The 24,098-nt window shown below is 32.3% G+C and overlaps 1 long non-coding RNA gene across 1 annotated transcript; it reads left to right on the forward strand.

Moving 5' to 3' along the window:
- The first annotated feature begins 10,406 nt into the window (after window positions 1–10,406).
- On the forward strand, window positions 10,407–22,840 carry LOC149566917 (uncharacterized). The gene is made up of 4 exons (XR_016362312.1): window positions 10,407–11,097; window positions 11,441–11,526; window positions 11,784–11,848; window positions 22,653–22,840. It is a non-coding gene; the product is annotated as an uncharacterized LOC149566917 (long non-coding RNA).
- The last annotated feature ends 1,258 nt before the right edge of the window (window positions 22,841–24,098 follow it).

The following is a 24,098-nucleotide window of genomic DNA, read 5'->3' on the forward strand; positions in this document are numbered from 1 at the left end:
TCTGCATTTCATTACCATGCCCTTGGTGGAGATCAATGGAGATCTAGGATTTTGTTGTCGTGCCCTTGTGATCTATGCATTTTTTTGTTGGGACCTTTTTATCTCTATACCCTTGCTCTGTGATTTGTTTGTTGTATTGTGCCCTTGTGATCTTTGTTCCCTTTGCAACACTACAAAATTTGGGGTAACATTACAATGGTAATTTTTGTCAATGGTGTAATTTGTGGTGTTCAGGCCCAAATGTAGTAGTGTCTTGCTCTACAAATTTCTTCAAGACAAGAAGAGACACCTATGTAAATGTTCTTTTCTTTTCCTTCTAAACATGTGTATATTTATATTTCCCCCAGGAGGTTATTAGAGAAGCTTCTCTTTATGTATATTTATGTTTATATATGTATACATGCATATATAGACACACATATGTGTGTATATGTATATATATACATGTATATACATACATACACACACATGTATATATATGTATATACCTACATACAAACATATATATATATAGAGATCACAATGGCATGACAATGAGATCCATAGATACATATATACATATATACATAAATATATATATGCATCAACATATGCAATTTTATCACCTTGGAAAACTATATTTGATCTTTACTCAATCACGAAGAGATAATACAATTTGTAAGTATGTATTTTTGCATACTTAGTTTGGTATGAATAGTTTCGATTGAATTCATGCGACAAGAGTGAGTCTACTCATGATGATAATGGCTCCATGTATCAAGTCTTTAGAGGAGAGAAACTTAGAAAAGATTAGATGTTGTTTATGGATATGGAATTATTCATTTGTGATGCCAATATATCCTCCTACATATTGAATTACTATATCATCAATTTCGTAGATACAAATCACTAGACTTGGTCATCTGAAATGGTGGGACTAAGATATAAACCTCAAACAAGGGTTGTGTTCTATGGTGGGGTAGGAGGAAGATGGTTGTGTGAATAGCTGATTGGGCAAGTTGTAAAAAATTAGGGTGTTAGTTGCAAGTAGTTTCATTAATTGTATAAGGGAATCAACTTTGAAAGCAAGGTGATCAAAATTGGCATGTCCATCCTTATGATAGATGTCTCTATCTCATAATAGATAATTACCTCAAAAAACAAGCAACAAATTATTAAATATATGGAAAATTAGAAGAAAATCCACCTATAATATTTCTGAAGGAAAAAACTATAATAAAAATATAATTTGGTGGAAAAGGCATGAGCTATGTGGCTATTCCACTATCTAGTAGTGGGAACTCTTGACATTAAATATGAAGATCTTGAAATTAAAAAAAGATAACTATCAAAGATCTATATTTGTTCTTTCATAATAAAAAATATACAATCTAATTTTAAGAAAAATAATAGTCTTAAATGTATATAATTAATAAAATAAACAAGAGTACTAGTTGTAGTCATATAATTCTAGTATTATTGATTATGTAACTAAACAAAATGTTCAATAAAACAAGTATGAAGTAACATAAATGGATCATCTACTTATTCCTATTATGACTTAATGTGAATGCATCCGATCTTTACTTGGACAATATTATGCAAGAGATCTTTACTCAATCACCAAGAGATAATATATTTTGTAAGTATAGATTCTTGCATGATTAGTTTGGTATGAATAAATGAAATTGAATGCAAGGATAATTGTTTATGTGAATTCAAGACATGAATGATTAATTTAATTTAGCACAAGTACTATGCAAGTGTGTATGTATGCATGTAAAGAAGTTCACATAGTGAAGTGATTTACATACATACATGCACATATGCATAAAATCATCATAATTAGTTATCCTTGAATATGACCAAAACTATTATATATGAAAAAGAGATACATATTTAGAAGGAAAAGAAAAGAACATTTACATAGGTACCTCTTCTCCCCTTGAAGAAAATCACAGAATAAGGGCACAAAGATCACAAGGGAATGACAATAAAATCCTAGATCTCCATTGATCTCCACCAATATCTAGAGCTCTCAATCCTCATCTAGAGCTTTCCACCATATTTCACATGCAATTCTCTACAATCAATCAAAACAAATGGGGAATAATTAATGTCATGTTTTCTTTACTTTTTTGTGAAAACAAAAATGCACTTTCTAAGGGTTTACAATTGTTCAATAAAATTAATGCTTTACAAAAAATTGCATCTGAAGAACTGTTAGCTTAGAAGCAAGAACATGGTGTTGAAATAGTTTAAAAGTGGTTGACATCAAAGGTCTGCAAGTGAGGGTGTTGACCAATCTTGAAAACTTGAATGCTGAAATTAAAGCTATTAGTGATCAAACACCTATGACAAAGTTACAACACATCATGAAGTTGATTTTATTTAAGGTAGAGATATATATTCAAAAGTTTGATAATCAAAATTTTTGGCATGACAATGAAGGAGAGGGAGGAGTGACTTTAGAAAGAGAACAAGAAGGAGTAGCTTTAGAAAGAGACTACATGGCAGCAACAACAACTAAACAACATAGAGGATATTAGGGGAGCCACTAGATAGAATCCAAAAAAGTGTTGTAGTAGGTACTATGACAATGGAATCACCTACAATTGTCTTTGATAATTTACAGTCCAAATTTCAAATGCTAAATAAGAGTGTTCCAAGTATTCACATAGTCTCCCTATGATGATTCCAAGTCTCAAATGCTTATAAGAGTGTTTCAAGGTTGGGAACCACTTCAACAATCTTTGTATGGTTAAGAAGTAATGTCATTGTGGTTGAGGCTTCTGGAAGGGAATGAGCCTCATGATTATGGCATTTACATAGAAGCAAAACTTTCATCTTCAACTCCTTACACTTAACTCCTCACTAGAGTTATTCTTCAATTCCTTGCATACAATTTTATCACCTTGAAAAACTATATTTAATCTTGCTACCTGGGAACAACTAATTTTTCACTTCACTATAACCAATCTGATGGCAGTTCTACATGAATTTGTAATCAACCCAACTAATCAAAAACTAGATCCATTTAACTAGTTATGTCTAGTTTCTTTCTAAAAGTATCTAGCATGATATGTTTATGTAAAATTTCTTGCAAACTCTACCCTTTTTTCCTGTTATGTATTATTGTTTTAGAGGATCTTGAGGTAAGTCACTTAAAATGGGTTGAGTGAGTTTTATTTTATTATTATTTGGATTCTAAAATATGTATGCAACTAGATCAAATTTTCTATTGTGTAGCTAAGATATAATAAACTTACCCTAAAAAAGATCTCTAAATATACATTTTTTGAAGGAGATTTAAAGAGATACCTATTTAGAAGGAAAAGAAAGAAACATTTACATACCCTTGAAGAAAATCACAGAGCTAGGCCATGGAAACAAAATTTCAAAGCAAGGGCACATCATGGCAATGAAATCTTAGAGCAAGGGCATGACATGACAATAAAATCACAGAGCAAGGGCACAACATCAAAATTGTAGAGCAAGGGTACAACAACAAAATGCAGTAATGATAAGGTTACAACAACCAAATTGCAAAGAAAAATCACTGAGAAAGTGCACAAAAATGAAACACAAATATCACAAGGGCATGAAAACTAAATCGTAGAGCAAAGGCATGAGAACGAAATGTAGAGATCATAGTAATGAAATCATAGAGCAAGGGCATGACAAAAAAATGTAGAGATATATCATAGGTTTGAAATGCAACAAGCACATATACATAATCACGAGGCTCATTCTCTTGCATAAGCTAGAACCTAGTTAAATATACATATATATCAACATAGATAATTAGCAACTAGACCCATTTAACTAGTTATGGCTTGTTTCTTTCTAAAAATATCTACTATGATATGTTTTCATAAAATTTCTTGCAAGATCTACCCATTTTTCCTGGTCTACATTATTTTTATGGGGGATCTTGAGGTAAGCCACTTAGCATAGGTTGAGTGAGTTTAGAAGGAATTTATTATTTGGATATTATAATATGTATGCAACTAGATCAATTTTCTATTGTGTAGCTAAGATGTAATAAGAACCTTAAAAAGATATCTAAATATACATGTATAGAAGGAGATATAAAGAGATACCTATTTAGAAGGAAAAGAAACCAACATTTATATACCCTTGAAGAAAATCATAGAGCTAGGGCATGACAAAAAAATTGCAGAGCAAGGGAACAACAAGATAATGAAATCATAGAGCAAGGGCAAGAGATGGCAACAAAATTACAAAGTAAGGGTATGACACTGAAATTGAAGAGCAAGGGCATGACAATGAAACATAGAGATGACAAGGGCACATCAACCAAATCTTAGAGAAAGGGCATGATAACAAAACATAGAGATCACAAGGGCACATAAACCAAATCATAGAACAAAGGTACAACAACAAAATGTAGAGATCATAGCAACAAAATTGTAGAACAAGGGCACTACAAACAAAATACAAAGATATATTACAGGAATGAAATGCACCAAACATAAGGGCATGACAATTTTTAGAGCTCTCCACCTTCTTTGGTGTGCAACTCTCCACAATCAAAACATATGGGCATGATTTTGTTCATACTTTTTTTGTTTTAATACTTACACGAGCATCACAATTACAATGCTTGTGTCAGTATTGTGATGACATTGGGGAAAATTTCAAAAAAATATGAAAATCAACACAAATTAGACTACCATCACAAATTATCATTGTAATTTGACCCCAAATGTTGTAGTATGCATTGGATGGATATAATACCTAGGAGGATTATAAGAATCCTACAAGTAAGCACTTTAGAAACAATCTTATAAAAATAATTACATAGGCTGATAGGTCTAAATTGATCCACTTGATCAACAAAAATCTTCTTGGGGATTAGAGAAATAAAATTTGAGTTGATTTCTTTCATAAATGAGAGGGCTCCAAAAAAATCCTCTAGTACATTAGAGACATCTACACCCATAATATGCCACATTTTCTAGAAAATAACACTAGAAAACCATCTTGCTCGGGATCTTTATATCCTTCAAAATCAATTACCATCTCAATTTCTTTTGATGAGAGAATGATAGTCAAATCTTTTTTTTGTTTATCATCGACCATCTTAGGGATACTAGAAAGAAGCTTCTCCTAATTACCAACTTTAAGCATTTTAGCCAAAGTGAGAAGAGTGGAAAAATATATTTGCATCTCCGAAGATGTCCCTTCTTCATCAAATACTCTACCTTTAGTGGTATTAAGATGGGAGATGCAATTAGCAATAGGTGGACCCACAATAATGGGTTACACTTTTTTGCCTAAACTAACACTGAATTATGAATTTTTAAGAAAACTTTCACTTTTGGATCTAAATTTTCATTTGAGGGTTAGGAATTTAAAGATGAAGTAAATTAAAGTATTCTAGGATTTTCTTTGTATATTATAAATATTTATTTATTTATTTATGTTTTAATTGATTTAATTGAATTACTTTTACCCCCACAAAAATTGGTATGTTTTCAAAAACCTAATTTATGAAGAGTGACTATTTTTGACATGTGTAACTTTTTTTCTACAATAGGTATCAATGTGATTGTTTTGAATTTAGTTTTTTAACATCCATACCAACTCTATGGAGGTGGTCTAATGTCTTTATCCTTATTATTTCATATTTTATAGGCATTTAAAGTTGACCTAACTCTAGTTTGGACATACATGGATTTTGACACATGTAACTTACTATCTATTTACCCAATTTCAAATTTTCATTTTTTCATTGAAAGAGGAGTTGAATATAGAGACTATATTATTTTTCAAAAAATGTATTCCCTTAGTTTCTATTTTTCCATGAGCATCCAATGTAGAGGAAATTATTTTATCAAAAAATCTCTATTCAATTTATGTCAAAAAAATGTTTACCTAAAAATGTTAAAATATATTAAATCTGTACTCATTAGAAAGCACATTTTGAGTACTTGTGTCATGTAAAATGGAATGTATTTAGTGGTCCATTTGAACATAGCAATGGATTCTAAAAGCCATGAAAATAACTAAAAATCTTATAGCCTTTGTAGGAGATATCTACTTTTTAAGTTTTGATAGAAACTAACTTTCTCTTGAAAGTTTTGAAATAGTTTTGATAGAAACTATTTTAGTTGGTTTTGATAGAAACTATTTAGGCCAAAAATTTGTCTTTAGTGTCAATATAAACTATTTAAGAGGTGTTTAGTTTTGATTGAAACTATCTTTAAAACTAGTTTCGACCAAAAATTTAATAGTTTCTATCGAAACTATGTGAGTACTTTCTATCAAAAGTTTTGGGGCCAAAAAATCATCTTGTGCTTTTTTGGAGGAATTTCTTCCTCCAAAAAAGTGTAACCCACTATTGTGGGTTTAACCCAACCCCGTGTTTGAGAGTAGCAATGTGAGATATCTAGTATTCCTATAGATCATTAAGCTAGCTAAATCAATCTAGACCTTTGCCTCCAAAAAATATCCTCCTTTGTTATGGAATCATGATATTTCACTAAGAGTTGAGTTTCCTGACTATAATGTTGTTTAGAAAGACTGCCATTTTGTATCCTCTCTTTTAAATCTTCAAGTTTCATTTCAACTTCTTTCTTTAATTCAAAAATATCAACAATTTGTTTTTTTGTAGGCTCTAACATTCTTCTTGACATTTTTAAGCTTCTTGGCCACTCTCAACAATGTCATGCCTTCCACTTTGATAGCCCACCATTCTCTACAAAGAGCTTCAAAATTAGGATGGGTCATCCACATCTTCTCAATTATGAAAGGAAAGTTCTTCCTACCATTTATTGGATCCACTATGAAAAGAAACAAAAAATGATAAGACCTAATTTTGGGGGAAAAGGAAAGAGAGTGGTAATAATGTTGGAGCCATTCATAATAAATAAGGGCCATATCAAGCTTGACTTGAATATGATCTTCTCCCACCCTTCTATTAGACAAAGGATATTTTCTAAGTATAGAGCATTTTATTTTATTTTTTAATTTTAACTGATTTATTGGGACTATTATTTTGGCCTTATTTTATCGGGCCTTTTATTTCTCTCCTATACTTTTCAGAATTTAATTTTCATCTTATTTTTTGTGCCTATAAAGTTGGGCCCATAATTTTGAAGGGCAAAAGGAATTTCATTTGTGACTTCTCTTCATTCATTTTTCTTAACACAAAATAGTCCTTCACATATTCATATCCTGAAAATTATTGATGTCATTGTATATGCCTCTCGACATAATGATCATCTAATCTTGAAAAAACCTCTTGCAATTTTGCACATTGTTAAACATACCCTCTTTAGATAGAAGTAAACAAAGTAATTAATCACTCATTTATCAAGTTATGGTAAATATTATAGTTAGTTAAAATACATGTTAAGTTGGTATTTAAAGCATATTTTATAATTAGGATTCCAAATACATCTAAACATATACAACCTTATATATATGATTATGTATATGCTCTCTTCTACAATCATACTTTGCATCTTATGTTAATCAACAAAGATACTCATGGAATTATTCTCACAAGGAATGAAAGGTTGGATGAACTAATTATCATGAAGGTGGTGTACACATAAAACTATAACAGACAAGCATAGCATGCATGTAACATAGACATTTTTACATATGCATTAACAATAATAGTCAACATTACTAAACTAGTGCTTAACCAATCAGAATTGGATTTTATAATATTGTATTAGTTTAGAAAGTGATTTATAATAGGGTTAAAATTTATTAATATGAAAACTAATGAGATAAGGCGACTTTTGGAGTAATCTTAAATGTTATAGCTAACACAACTTTAAGTTAGGTATACATCATAAAAGTGACATTCTCTTTCAAGAATGGAATCATGGGCATTGTATTTTAGTCTTGTATTCCCTCAACCCATCGATTGAGATGAGAACTAGAAGGGCATAAAACAAGTGTTGTTAACGTCTAATTATTTTATTTATGTTATCGTAATTATGAAGGACGTACAAGAAGAGACATGTTAAAAAGAAAAAGAAAAAAGTTTTGAAAATGGCTCACATAATTTATGTGGGCATTACAATTAACAAAATAAATATTTTTTTGTTTCCCAATTAACTTGTATTCTTAATTCTTCTAACATAAAACTTGATACATGCCAGACACAAGCAAGTTACTTGAAGAGTAAATGGATTATTTATATTTCATCAAATTGTAACTTGTTCAATTTATTCCTAGATGCATACTCATATAGGGTGATCATAGCATCCAAAGAAGTTATACGTGTCTATCAAGATCAACTGACATAATTCAATATATATTACAAATATTTTTGTTTAAGTCTTTATTATATAAAATCATTTGAATACCTTATGAATATTTTCCAAATAAAAACTATTTTCATAAGTTTTGTCATTGAACTATATTTTGAATGTTGTGTAATTAATACTTAGTTTTTACTTCAAGAGAGAACTATATCAATACTCGTTCTGATCATGACTCACACATCCTTAGCACCACTTCTAGAGAGACTGGTCCATGTGTGAGCACTTGATGCACTTATGCCGTCACATAAGCTTATCCCCATCCTCTCTAAGAATTTCAACATGCTCTTCCTTCCCTTTGGATTCAAAATCACTACAAAAACCCAATAATGTCAATGCATCATTTCAATGCATTATAATAGAATTGATTGCACATAGATTGACCTACTTTGGAGATCCTTGACATTGATATTGTTGGCTAGCATTCTTGCCAAACATTCACATTGGCTCTCCAAATTTGACATCTAATGCTTGGCTCTAAATGCTAGACTCCAATTCACTAGCTAACAATAAATGTGGTGGACTGCTCTCTTCTCCACCTAAACATGCTCCACCATGTCACCTGCTTCACTATTAAATATCATCATGATCATAACATCTTTAATATATCTTATGTAAAAATGTCACAATTTCGTTTCAAGAAAATCTCTAATAGTATGATCTTAGCGTTATAAAAGAGCTTATTTAGTTTCAAAGCCCACATATTACTTAAGATCAACTGACAAGGCTTATTTATATTAACATCAAGAGAAGTGGCCATAAAAATTTAATTACTTGCTCTCTTGACTTTTGGAATTTGACTATATAGCCACAATCTTATTTGGCTACAATTTTGAACAACAAAAAGAAGTATGGGTTGTAATCTTTACTTTACATTATGTTGGTGTAATAGAATTGGAAGCAATTTCCTACCTAAACTCTTAGTTTTATGATCTTGTTTTATGATTTACAATCATAAAAGAGTGCAACTGTTTCGAGATGACATGCACATCATAAGAAAGAAATAATTAACTATTGTACTACCTTTGAAATTAGAATATAAGACATGCAACCAAATTTTACTATATATGAATAAGATCATAGAACAAAGAAAAATGAACCACAACCCTCATCTTTATTAGTATCATAGGAGAAATAATTATGCACTCCCTTGACTTTATGATTTGAGTGTACGATCTACACTTATTGGCCCATAATTTGAGTGAGACCAAGTAATTAATGGTATACTATTGAAAATGCTATCACATCAACCTACTCCTTGAAAAATAAGGTCCGCAACCATGTCTGGCTAAGTTGTCAGTAAACGGATTGCGAGTGTTACAACAAAAAGGTGAGACTTAATTCTCACAAACATTGACATTAGCTAAAAGGTTGATTTGATTCAGTGATTAATTACACCCATTAAGTCTGAGCAACAAAAAAGTCTACACATGCATAGAATTCAGAGGGACGTTTCTTTGTCACCTTAGCAATTTGTCTATGATGCTAACGACTTAGCGATGTAAAACGGGACCAAATATGTTGACTAAAAACATACATTGACACTATCTATTGTGGCTGATTCACCCATCGAATCTGTGCAGCGAAAAATTCTACGCATGCATCGAATTCGAAGTGACGTGTCTTTTCCACGGCAAAATACTTTGAGCTCTTTTTCTTGCAGTTTCGATAATAACCGTGAAAACTCCCACAAGAAATAGAACTGGAACTCTTTATTGCAAATGCGTCCAATTCATGAACTCGTCTGACATTGACTACATCTCTGAACCCTTTGAAACGCAAGGCATGAAAGATAGCCTTTTCACCATCTATATATTTCAATATATTCACTGTAATTATTTGCAATATTTTGTTTCTTACAAAACATTCAATAATGTAGCATAACCAATAAACTTGGCCAGAAAAAATATATTTTTAATGGAGAACTAACAAATGTAGCTAATTCAAATGGAGAACTAACAACAGATCATGAGTTTGCAGGGCAAAACCATGAGTTGAGGCGGTCATCGATTGGGAGCTAAGGATATAACAATGATAACTCGGAATATTAGACATAAAAATGTCATGCACCCAATGATCCCTGCTCAGTTCTTGCCGCTAATTGCAAATGAAGAAGTGAGAGACGACAATAGGAAAAGAATTTTATAATATTATTATAAGGTTTTCATAATCATATGTTAACTCCGTTCACCACCACAACTCGTGGTTTTGCCCAACTCCATCACCACCACAAGGTTTTGCCCTGCAAACTCATGGTCGTCTTTCACTTCTCCATTTGCAATTAGTGGCAAGAACTGAGCAGGGATCATTGGGTGCATGACATTTTTATGTCTAATATTCTGAGTTATCATTGTTATATCCTCAGCTCCCAATCGATGACCGGCTCAACTCATGGTTTTGCCCTGCAAACTCATGATCTGTTGTTAGTTCTCCATTTGCAATTAGCGCCAAGGACTGAGCTATAATCATCAGCTACACGAAAATGGCAGGACGGATCATCACGGGCCATACATATTGGAGCTTTACAGTTCTCATCTTCTATGCCCTAACTGTTTTCTCCCATGGTTCTCTTGTTTATTCAAGACTAGGCTTTCCACCAATAGTCTCAGATCTAGGCTCAGATCTAGTAGGGAGAGGCACGACTAACGAACATATTCTATTAGAGGATCATGTTGTAAGCACTACAATTCCAGGATCACATTGTAAGCGCTACAATTCCACGGGAGTTTCACAGCAGTCAAGAATTGAAATTATCGTTGTAGAGAGAACTGGAGCACGCTGAGTAAAAGACTATTCAACTTCTTGTTTTCTCGTACAGGACCTTACCTCTCTAAACAAATGGAAACATTCTCATCAATTGAGTATAATTAATCTTGAAGCTGAGAATTTGGGTTTTTTTCATCTTATGTGTTTATTTGCTTTTTGGGTTGCTATGAAAAGGTTTTTAAATTGGCTCAGTCCCTCCTTGAATTTGATTGTTAAGGCCTCTGCAACATTTATCCTCCCACGCCCACCCCAATGATGGGTTTTCTATTGGTATCATGTGGTTTGTTTAATGGTAATATCGACTGATGGGGGGTATCTATGGTTCAAAATTGGCATATTGCATCATATCTTTTTTGTGTAGGGCCAAAATTAACTGAAAATGGTTGCAGGGGACAAGTTGGCATAAACGAAAGATGAGGAGTCTGCACGCTAGATGCTCTCTGCTATGAATCCCCTTATCATTCAATGACTTCAGGTAAGACTATCTTTTACAAAAATCCCAAATATTTATTCACCTCATTATATATTGATTAAAACTATCAATATCATTCTAAATGAAATTTAGAGATTCCCCTTCCCCTCCCCTCGCCCAGAAATGAATTAGATCTGAAGAAATATGGGCCCTAGCTAGGAGAGATCAATTAAAATTTTAGATATTGAACATAGCCGCGATGGTCTCAAAGTGAAGCAGGTGAATTCAATTTATAACCCACAGTTTTTACATCCTTGCAGTGGACGAAACAAGATCTTTGTGTTTGCCACTGTGCTCTTGAACTCGATCTCACTTTGGATTCAAGGTATCCTTGTTCATTTAATCTTTATATATTCCCTTTTTCTGCATCTGTTCTACATGAATCTTTGGTGGTACAATTTTTTTGCATTTTATATGGCGTTCAAAAATTAGGGTTTAAAATCCAGATGAATGTTTGTGGGGGTTGTCACCTGGACAGAAAAAGGGCTTCTTAAAATTGGTAATCTTTGATTATTATGAAAATAAATTGACATCATTAATCAAAAATTATTAAATTAGACATGCCCCCAATAGATCGTGGTGTTTGTTCCGAGTCCTAATGGTTATGAGATTTCTTGAGGTAATCTGATAGTTATTACATCATAGATGTTTGAGATTTGGTTTTTTTTTATGTGCTTTATAAATTGAGTTTTTATGAATTCAATTTTTTTGGTTGTTTATTTCTTGATTTTTTAAAACTAATAGCTTGGCTGCCTTTAAATGAAGAATTTAGAGAAAATGTGTGTCCTATTTATAATTTTCCATATATTAAATATCTATTTTTGAACAGTATTTAGTAGAATTTGTCGCCCAAACTTTTTTGGCTTAGATTTTGCCCCTATCTAATGAATTCTTTGTAAATCTTGTAGTCTTGTTAATTGTTTTTGGTTTAAGGTGATATTTTTCATTTATAAATTTCTATTTGATGCATAAGAATGCAAATCTATAACATTTGCAGTTCTATGGGTCACATCAATAATTATCCTTCCATGTTTTATTAAATTTTGATAATTATCAGCTGTAAATTTTTTTAGAATATCAAAGATAAGAGAACTTTGGTTCTTATTAATCCTTGTTAATGATTGAAACATCATGATGGGATTTGTCTCAAAATAAAAGTTTTAATGGTCAGATGATAAGCGTGGAAGGTCCAACTTTATTTTCAAAGGTTTGCAAACTTTCCATTCTAGAACAAGTGGCACACATTGCAGGAGCTATGAGCTAGAGTGAAATACTTGATTTTCTTATAGATAGTGTCATTTTATTTCCAAAAAATCATCACTTTTCTAGGTTGATCAAAGAGTAATTAGGTTTTCCCTTTCATTTATCTATTTAAACCCTCACTTAATGGGTTTCATAATCATTCTTTTGTTAGTTCGGATTTGATTCCCCAATTGGCATGGTTGCTTCATGCTGGTTTCTGTTTCTTGTGGGAACTATGGATGCCTAATCACCCTCATATGGTATATCCAGTTGGGCTTTTACCCCTTCTAGCATCACGACTTTGTTATCAGTATTTCAAATATTTTATCTTTAGGAAATAATATTATAGCTATTATATTTCATGCCTTGTTGGGACTTTGAATAATATTATAGATATTATATTTCACGTCATAGTTGAGACTCCATCCCCTATCTAGCAGGGTTTTCTAGTATAGATTTCTATATATCCTTAAATTGTGATTCTTGGATGAGATGGGGTCTTTATCAGCCTGCCTACCTACTGTTATGAGGTCAGCTAAATTAAAATCTCATTCCATTATTGTTCTACACATGTTTGTTGTCACTTCCTTTATATATAATTATTTATTGACTTTTCATTGTTTTTCTTTAAATGATGATGGTTAGTACAAAGGTGTGGTTCTAGAACAATCTTGACGATGTAGCAGTTCTTTGTAATATATTTTGTTTTCCATCATCATGCACACACCTTTCTCAAACCTAATAAGAGTTGATTGAGAGCAGTGGTTTATGGTATCATATTGGCTTTCAACATTGTAGTAATTATAACAAAGGCTTTACTAACTTGGGATTTCTTAAGAACCACTTCAAGATTACAATTATATAAGTGATGATCAATTTCGCTGGACCTGCCATGTTGTTCCACTTTACCAAAATCTCTAATGCCTCTTCAAACATACCTAATTTAATAAACCTGCAAAATAGAAGCTTGGAAGTCTTATTGTCTACAAAACATCCATCCTACTTGAGGTCAATTAGGAGAGACGACACCATTTCTAGCTTGTCTTTATAACAACGAAAACTATGTGATGGTCAAGTTGTTTGATGGGAAGGGCAGACAAGGCCTCATTGATTTATGTGCCTCCTTTTCGAAGTGCCAGACAGATGGACGCCACCTCCAATATTCTCAATGCAGTGCGAACTCCCCCTCCATTCTGCATTTCAAATGGACAGATACTTGTATTACTGCCATTCTAACACGCTCTTACCATCTCCTCATTGGCATAATGTTGTTGTGAAGTTTGTATTACACTCCAAAGCAGAACAGTAGGAAATTTGACTTCTGTTAACTATCCACGTTCCCTCATTTTATCCTATAGTTGTTGGTGTCAACTATTGCATATTTGGTCTTGGAGTCCCATCATTTATATCTTTTGGGACTATCCCTACTTTATCCATGGTTAACAGATCTTTTCACGAAATAACAATCATCATTTTTTGGATCACATTTGTTGACCAATTAATAATATTTGATTAAATCCATATCAGACTATCTTCATTTCTCCTGCACTTCTGAGAGAATAAAGTATACATGAAAGCAGATGACATATTAAAAAACTAGCTCAATCTACCATGGGAATAAAGAATTCTACATCCTAGGTAGATTTAACCTTTACTCACAAAAACAACAATATCTCAGTCAAAACTCAACGCAAGTTTGTGAAACCAGTTTTATGTGAAAGTAGATTTGAAGATCTTTTAATCCCAATCATTGAGAAATCATGGGGATGAAAAAAAAATGATTCAAAAACAAGTTAGAACAGACTGGAAAAAGCTCAGAAAAGCAGGAAAAACAAAGAAAAATTGTATTGAAACTCATTCCAACTCGAAGAGTCCATACAATAGGGCCAAGATTGGCTTGAAAAATGCCTTCAATCTTGGAATGCAATTGAAGCATGCCCAATATTCGTCTTTTTACCTTAATATGTATTTTATCTAATTTTGAAAACTTTCCAAAAAGTAGTATGACAACATTTTAAAGATTTTCTTGCAACGTTTTCACATTTTTGCCAAAAGGCTTGCAATTTGGGGGAAAAAAACAGAGACTAAAATGGTCCTTAAATACCTTATTGTAACAAAATAAACCCAAAAGTCCACATTTCATCAAATGAAGCCAATGAGGAACAAATCAGGACCTAGGGTGTCCTGCACTACCAATGCTCTAGAAAAACCATAATTACAAAGCATCTTCAACAAAATTTCCCTATTCACCTCATCATAGGAATTCCTTATATCTAATTTGATCAACATCTTTTCTGTTTTTGGTTTTCTGACTGAACGTATTGTTTCTTGAGCTATAATGAAACCTTCCACAATAGACCTATGTAGGCTTAGAGGGCTGTTTTAGTTTATCTGCAATAACTTTAGAAACGATTTATAGATTGTAATACATAAACAGATAGGCAGAAATCACTAAAAGAAGTTACCTCTTCTTTCTTTGGAATGAGGACGATAAAAGTGTTATTGGAATCCTTTAAAACAAACCCAATTGACCGTGACTCCACCACTTCCCATAGATTGAAAGGAAAAATATCCCACAACTACTGAAAGAAACCAGTTGGGAACCCATCCAGGCAAAAGGCCTCATGATTTTCTAAAGCAAAAAGAGCTTTTTCCCATCATCCATCGAGACCACTTATATAAGCATCTCATTTGAGCCTCAGTTATACATGCTCAAAAAACACCCCATAGACTTTGATCTTGCTCCTTGGCTTGCATCAAGTTGCCACTATCTTTAAAGAATTGAATAGCCTCATTATTAATTGCCTCTTTGTCCATTAATATGTTTCCTTCTGAATTTGTGATTGAAGAAATCATGTTGAAGCTTCTTATGACTTTAACAGAGTTGTGGAAAAGCTTGGTATTCTTGCCTTCTTCCACTAGCCATGTTTCCCTTGACTTTTGGTGCCAATAATCTCCTTCCTGCCTTAAAACTTCAGCATATTCCCTATTCAAAGATCTTTCCATCTAAAAACCTATTTTCATCACACCATTTCAATTACCTTTAAATGGAGAATACTTAGAGCCTCTTCAAAGACTCAACTTTTCTACAAAATTGTTTTTAAAAGATTGTATGTTCCACATTAATCATTCAATATAACATACCGGTTTCCCTCACCTACCTTGGTAAGTCTGATATTGATATTAAATGCTTTGTTGATTCTAGTACATTGAATGTATGCTTTATAATTCTAGTTAGCATTCTACACTAGGCAAAGCATATACTTCCATGAAGTTGGCTTGGCCAACTTTTTGAAACTCAAGTTATGGGACAGTGAATTTAGAGAGTAGCTGTTATAAATAGTGTTAGGGGAGTTTAATACATCTAAGGACTACAACTATGAAAGCTCACTAAATTGGCAGTCTACAATGTCAACATTTAATAGTATTATATACTAAAGGGCCCAAATTAAGTTCACACATAAAAACAATTAAGAGAAAACAAATAAATATAAGGAGATATCATAATCCTAACAATCATTGTACTTCATAACACAAACCTAAGATACCAGATTCCAAAAAATATGATTTGTTCGGGAGTTCAAAATATTTAATTAGGATTTGAAAGATCCAGACCAAATCAAACAAGGGCTGCAGGGCAGCATAGTTCCTACCAAGCGCTAGGGTCTAGATTTTGTATGACATTTTGATTGTGCATTGTTCAGTCTAGATCTTGTATGGTCAGTCTATGCTAGACTGGCAGATTTTAGATTATAACCATGATTTGTTTAAAGTCTTATGATCTATTGAAGAAATTTTTGGTTGAAAACTAGTCACTGAATGATATTTCCTAATGATATTTTCTAATCTCATGTTTTGGTGTGAGCAAAAAATATTATGGAGAATTCTCAGAGCCAAATCAAGATAGAAATTATCTGGTGTGCCCTTTCCAGTCTACATTTTTTAAGTTTTGAAATAGTGACTCTTTGTTTCCAGTCTAAATCATAAAACTAGACCAAACATGTCAAAACGGCTTCTTCAGAGGAGAAGCCTAAGTGAGTTCCATGTTCTTGAATCACCATACAATCATGGTCAAGTGGTTTAATGGTGCAGGGCACATTGGCAAAAGCATGCAAGGAGAGTCATGTAGACTCATGAAGGACAAATGGTCTTGATATATCTAGAGTTGAATGTAATTGAATCTATGATCCATTTTTTAGTTGACATATTTGGATGTATTAAGCCTAAGTTATAAAGGCAATATAATAGAGGTTAGGGCACTATAAGGTCAAAATGTATCTAGGAGGCTCATGAGGGGTCAATTTGTTAATCCTAGTTTAGTTTGGGATCTAAAGGTCTATAAGGTCTAAAACAAATGTAATATGATCTCGAAGACCAATTAAAAGTTGTAAAAGCACCAAGAGTGCTCAAAAGTTGTAGTTTTCCCATATTGGAAGTTTAGGCCTAGTAAGGCTTGTAAGGGTTTTAGGTGTCTTTGGAAGGGTTAGTGAACTTATAAAACCTTTGAAAAGGTTAGTGAAATGTATTAAAGACATATATCAAAATAACCTTTCAATTTCAAATATCAAGAACTGTGTGACTACTAATCAGTTTGGTTGTTTGAGATAATACTGCTCCATGTTTATTTCCTAAAATTTGTGAAGGAAGTTGCAGATCTTGATTGACTCTAATTTTTCTTTTAGGATTTTTTTTTAATTTTACTCGCATAATAGTTATCTTTATACTGCGAGGGTACTCTTCTCCGCTTTACAAATTACAAATCAGAAACTCTCATATTACAATTTCAACACTGCAAATCAGTTTAGTTGTTTGATGTAATACCGCTCCATATTTACTTCAAACATTTGTGAAGGAAGTAGTAGATCTTGCTAGGAATTGGCTATAATTTTTCTTTACGGAAGAAATTTAATTTTACATGCATAATATACCATGCCCCAAATTCTGAATTGAATTTTTGGGAAACTTTACACAATCAAAACTTAGGAACTTTATGCAATCACCACCTCGTCAAGATAAATGTAATATGAAAAACTCAAAAAATGCATGTTGACCACTGCTTATGTTGAAGATTAATGAAATGGGTATATGTTATTGTTATAGGGAACTAAATTTGAATTTATTGCTAATATTGTTTGTATATATTCTCTAATAAATATGTTCTTATTTTTATTAAATTGTCTTTGTGTACTTCTTCAAGAACGTGGCCCAGAGTGCTACAAATTCTTTTGTGGGGGATCCATTGATTTTAAATGCTTTAGTTGAAATGTTAAAAAATGGACAAGGGCAACAAATAACGATGATGGTGCAGGAGGTAAGCTTGAAAAATGTTTTTTATAATATCAATTTTCAAATGTTACTTTTTATACAATGTTGTTTTACATTTGTGGAATGCAGGCTATTTCAAAAGTCATTCCAACCCCTATTACATCAATTAGTACATCTACTACTATACTAGTGGTAAAATATGATCAAGATTATTATGCATTTAATAACCACATCTTAGTTTATCTAGTTACTATTTTTTGTGCTTTTTAATATACAAGAAGTTTGGAAACTAATTCAATTACTATGCCCGCCAATACATCTATTGGTATGCCAAAGGTAGGATTGCATGAATTTTTTGAGTAAGCTTGATTACAATATTTTAACTTATTATATGATCAAAATATTTATATTTGTACTTGCAAAATATTTCAAGGACAACTCCAACAACCATGCCATCTACTAGTGTAGAGGCTCATGGTATACCCTCTATATGTAGAACAAAAACACCTATGACAATAGTTGGATCAAGTGCAAAACCACATAGCGGACCAACTACATCAAACACTTATGTTCCTAATGGACCTGTTGAATCACAAATGAATGCCCCTATCAAGAGCACATCAAATGTGGGTTCTCTAAGTATTCTTCCACCTACATTGGAACAAGTTTTCTTCAGGAGTAATATAGACTCACAATTCCACCTTTTATATAATGCTATTTTATATCTATGGAATGTAGACCATTTTGAAAGACATTCCAACCCCTACTACATCAGTTAGTACATTTGCTACTATACTAGTGGTAAAATTTGATCAAGATTATCATGCATTTAATATCCACATTTCAGTTTATATTGTTACTATTTTTTGGACTTTTTTATACACAAGAAATTTGGAAAGTAACTCAATTGACCATGTATTGTGCTAGTATGTAGGATCCAACTATTCCCAGCAATACATCTATTGGTATGCCAAAGGTAGGATTGAATGAAAATTTTGATTAAACTTGATTACATTATTTTAAACATTATTTTAACTTATTATACCATCAAAATATGTATATTTGTAATTGCAAAATATTTCAAGAACAACTCCAACAAGCATGCAATCTACTAGAGTAGAGACTCATGGTATACCCTCTATGTCTAGAACAAAAACACATATGACAAGACTGGGATCAAGTGAAAAACTTCATAGAAGACCATCTACATCAAACACTAATGTTCCTAATGGACTTGTTGAGTCACAAATGAATGCCCCTATTAGGAGCACACCAAATGTGGGTTCTGTAAGAAATTTTCCACCTACATTGGAACAAGTTTCCTTAAGGAGTAATATAGACTCACAATCAAGATTGCTAAAGATCTTACCAGATACTCTTGAAAATAATGAAATCAGACAAGAAATGACTAAACAAATTTAGCTATGGGAAAGAGCATTGTTGGAACTACAGGGGCTACCTCAGACGAATAGGTAAAATTGCCTAGAGATATTATACATTCTTGTTCATGTGAAGTTCATATAATTTGTTAGCAATATAGATTTCAATTGTTGTTACTTTTAAATGCATTATGGATTCTTAGACTTTTAGCCGATAGGCTGTTATATATGAGACTTTCATCTAAACCTGTCCATCACCTAAAAAAAAAAACTAGTTGTTTTTGTTAATGGTTTGCATTGATTGCATATATTTCAACAATAACTACAATATATTTTATTAGATCACAATCTGATTTACAAACTAGATATGTGATTCGATTAGAACATCTTTTTCATTCGTTGCCTACCTTTTGCACTTTGAAATCATAAAATGCACTTCAGTGACATTCTGAATGTGATTATCAGTATCATATTCAGCCTAGTGAAGGATGGGAGGGCAAGGAATCAAATGGCCCTGGTTTGTAAGAAATGGTGGGAACTGGAGCGAGCAACGCGAATGGAGCTATGTGTGCGGGGAAACATAAGCAATTTGTATTTGATACCATTCTGTTTTCAGGGCATGACGACTTTGGACCTGTCACAGATTTCACCATGGGGTTACCTTGTTTTGGATACCTCTTCTCTTGAGAATCAAATAATTGGGCATCTTCTAAAGCACGCCTTTCCCTCCATTCAGAACATCACAATCTACGCTTGTAGCGCCCACAACATTGACATGCTTGCACAACTCTGGCCGTGAATTTGCCATGTCAAGCTGGTGAGATGGCACCAACCCATCAATGATCCAGGGTCTCCTCTTGGAGAGTTGTTGCCACTTCTTCTCAATTGTGAATTGCTTCAAACCCTACACCTCTCTCAGTTCTATTGTTGGACAGAGGATATTGTCTCTGCTTTGCTCTATTCCCCCTCTGTTTCTGTGTCTGCCTCTGCGAATCTCTTGTGGATGGTATAATTAATGACATAGTTTGTTCAGATATTTTAGCCAAGTCTCTTGCCATGTTTTTGTTTGAGCTTTTCTGTTGAAATCTATAGCAGCAGGTTCCAAAATGTGGGATCTTGGACAAGGTCTGTGAAAATTATGTTTTAATGCCTTAAGAGCTGTGATCCTAATGCAGCACAAACTGCTTTATCAATCCACACTTGAATAAATCTATCGACCCTAGCATTTTTAGATCCAATTTTTGTTTAATGTGATAAATTGAAGCAAATCCACTTTTAGCAAGATCAGTTGTGGTAGGGTTTCATAAATTTTGGTTTCAAAGTCTACCCCATTTTTAATCATCGACATTATTAACAACAGAAACAATCTGTGCAAAATCTTGTGGTCACTTGCCATGTTTTAGTGAGTTTTATTCTTTGGAATCCATATTCCGATGGCTTATTGTTTTGGTGTATTTTATTTCCTTTACAACAATTCCATTTTTCTTGCACTATGTTTTCTTTTTGATTGGTATTATACTATCACTATATTAAATGAAGGCATTGGTTTTGTTTTAATTTGAGCTCTCATCTCCATTAATGAAAATGTGTTAATGTTTGTTGCTTTAATCCATTTGTTGCCATTGCCATGAGAAATGAATTTTGTAATGTCAATGATTCTAGAGCAATGTATATTTGTCCATCAATTACAAGTTCAAGATTATCATTCCATCACTCTTTTTGGAAACTTTCATAATCAAATGTTCTAGATTATCATTAGGTAACTCTTATTAGAAATTCTCATAATCAAATGAGAATGAAACCAGATGTTTCTTTTTCATCTGGTTATTAAATTTGGGATTATGGGATTGAGAATAAGAATGGTCTATTCTAATAACAGGGTTTTTTTGGCATAGACTTATGCTCGTTTTAGGAGTCAAATTGGAATACAAAACCCTATTCTCTATTCCAATTTGGTCAACCAAATGAAGAATTGAAAACATATTCCAAAATTTCTATTCCTATTCTAGCAACCAAATGGGCCCTATGAGAAGATGTCCCTTATGGTGATCGAAATCATTTTTTTTTTTAGAAATCAATTTCTTCTTGTTCCAAAAATAAACTACTCATTACCATGTAATACATATAATGTATTAAACTTGCAACCAAAAATGTGTCTAAAAGATTCTACTATTTTCATCGAAGATAGTTTATTTTGTGAACCAAATACATACCAATTTAATGATCTTTTATTTTTGTTTTCCCCTTCTACAATTCTTTTCATTTTATAATACATATATATGAATTTAAAAATAATTAAATTTAACTATTTAAAATCAAGAATAATTAATTTATTGTTTAGATCTTTAAGTTTCATTTTATATTATATTAGATGTCTAACAAAAAACAAATGTGAGCAATCATATTATATAGACTTACACCTTTAGTCACTATCGGCCTACCCCTTGCTCCTTCAGGTGCAAGTGCTAGTATTTATCACTGTTAACTTGTAGTGTGAGAGATATGTTTCAAGTGATGATTGTTCTTTCTTTTGTTTTCTACCATATCAATGAACTGAAATAATAGTGAGTCCCCATCAACAACTTCTCACACCAACATCATGTTAGTATAGAAATATATAGGAAAATAGATAGTCACTTGTTGATTAAATTAGTTCTATTGTATTCAATGATCAATACTTGTTATATATATATATATTTTTTGAACCAATGAAAGGGAATTATTACCTAATTGAAGAGAGATATATATATATTAGATTAGTAATATCACTTCAAATATTTATCGACTTGTAATTGTTTTTCTTTATTTTTGTAATTGAGAGTATAATTTTGTATGCTCTAAATATATGTAGTTGTGTATGGGTCTTTCTTATTTATATTATTTTACTTGCGGATAGACATGCCTTGCAGAACTCTGTATTATATATATATTTTTTGAGATGTAAACAAAAAATCTGAAACTTTCTATATAGCTCTTAGTGCAGCAGTAATATTTATTGTGTGTGTGTGTGTGTGTGTGTGTCAATGTTGACATAAATGATATAATAGACTGAACAAGTATTCATTTTTGGCACATGATTTTTTGAAAACTAATTTCTTATCCTTCATATATTTGATTTGTCAACATTGTCTTTTCTTTCTTTGCTCGTTTATGAATAATGTCTTTGCACTTGTTTCAAATTTGACAATAGTTTAATTTCTTAGTTGAGCTTTAACTAATTTCATAATTTCATTATAAATACAGGAAGTAAATGACCAAGTGACTGATGTCCCTATAAGAGGATTTATCTCAACCCCCAAGAGTACAAAAGTATCATTGGTAACTACAAAAGGATTGCAAGAACTCACAATCTTGCTCACCTTCGAAGGAAATGTATTGAAGGATGAAACAAGCCTAAAATACTTTCACTTTATATATAGGCATGCGGAAAATTTATTTGGAGATACCATCCAAAAGGATTGGAGGAATCAACCTAAAGAAAAAAAGGAAGAACTCTTTAATGATGTCATTACAACATTTGGCAATCCTGGTTTTAATAGAAGGATGAAACAAGCCTAAAATACTTTCACGTTATATATAGGCGTGCAGAAAATTTATTTGGAGATACCATCCAAAAGGATTGGAGAAATCAACCTAAAGATAAAAAGGAAGAACTCTTTAATGATGTCATTACAACATTTGGCAATCCTGGTTTTAATAGAGATGTTATTCTAGATATTGCATGCAAGTACATACACTCAAAAAGAGATAATTTAAGGTTTAAATTGGTCAAAGACTTGAAGTATCCACATCCAAGTTGGATCACAAATCAAGTGACATGGGATGAACTTGTGAAAGATGCCAAGTTTAAGAGGAAGCATAAGAGGAAGGTCGATGACAATCCAAACTACAAGCCATCTATAGAAGGAAATAAAAGACGCCTTCGTGATACAATGAATGCAACCAAAGCTCAAGTGTCAAGGATCGGATCTCATAAATTAGGATCTAGTGGATATAATAGCATTTGTGCTAGCATGGTAAGTGAATATTTAATCTATTATATTCACTATCTTAGTAATAAGTTATTAAGTTATTTCTATTGTGTTAGTCATTGAACCTTATAAGTTTGTTTTTTTTGTTAATATAGGTTCACCATTTTGAAAAGGAAGTAGTAGAGGAGGACTTGAAGTATGCTCTCCTACATGGTTCACAAGGCCTTCGACAATATATGATTGATCGAGGGGACAAATTAATCAATAGTGATCAATTTGATGTATGTAATTAATATATTTTATGACACGAATTAAGTTAATTGGATAAATTATGTTTTAATAGTAAAAATGTGTCATGTATAGGAAGCCCAAAAGTCAAACTCGTCAACTCAAGCATCTGGTAGTGACCATGAAGATGAGATTCATTCACACGATGCAATAAATGTTCTTGAAACTCAGAAGTCAACCATCATTGCATCTCAACATATGGGAGAGAAGAATAATGACAAAGATGTTCAATGCAATGAGCAACCTGAAATGACAATTCGTCTAGTGCCTCGTAGAAAGAGAACAAAAAGGAAACAAATGGATACACATATTTCGTAGAAGATAACATAAAAATAGATTAAATTTTATATGACTTTTCCTTTTACTTATAAAAATAATGCGTGCATTATTTCCAGGCTTTGTTTCTGCTAGTGTTATTTGTGCACGTTGT

Source organism: Cupressus sempervirens, chromosome 3 (assembly GCF_028749045.1).
Source record: "Cupressus sempervirens isolate cs-2001-9-10 chromosome 3, ASM2874904v1, whole genome shotgun sequence".
Classification (NCBI taxonomy): domain Eukaryota; kingdom Viridiplantae; phylum Streptophyta; class Pinopsida; order Cupressales; family Cupressaceae; genus Cupressus; species Cupressus sempervirens.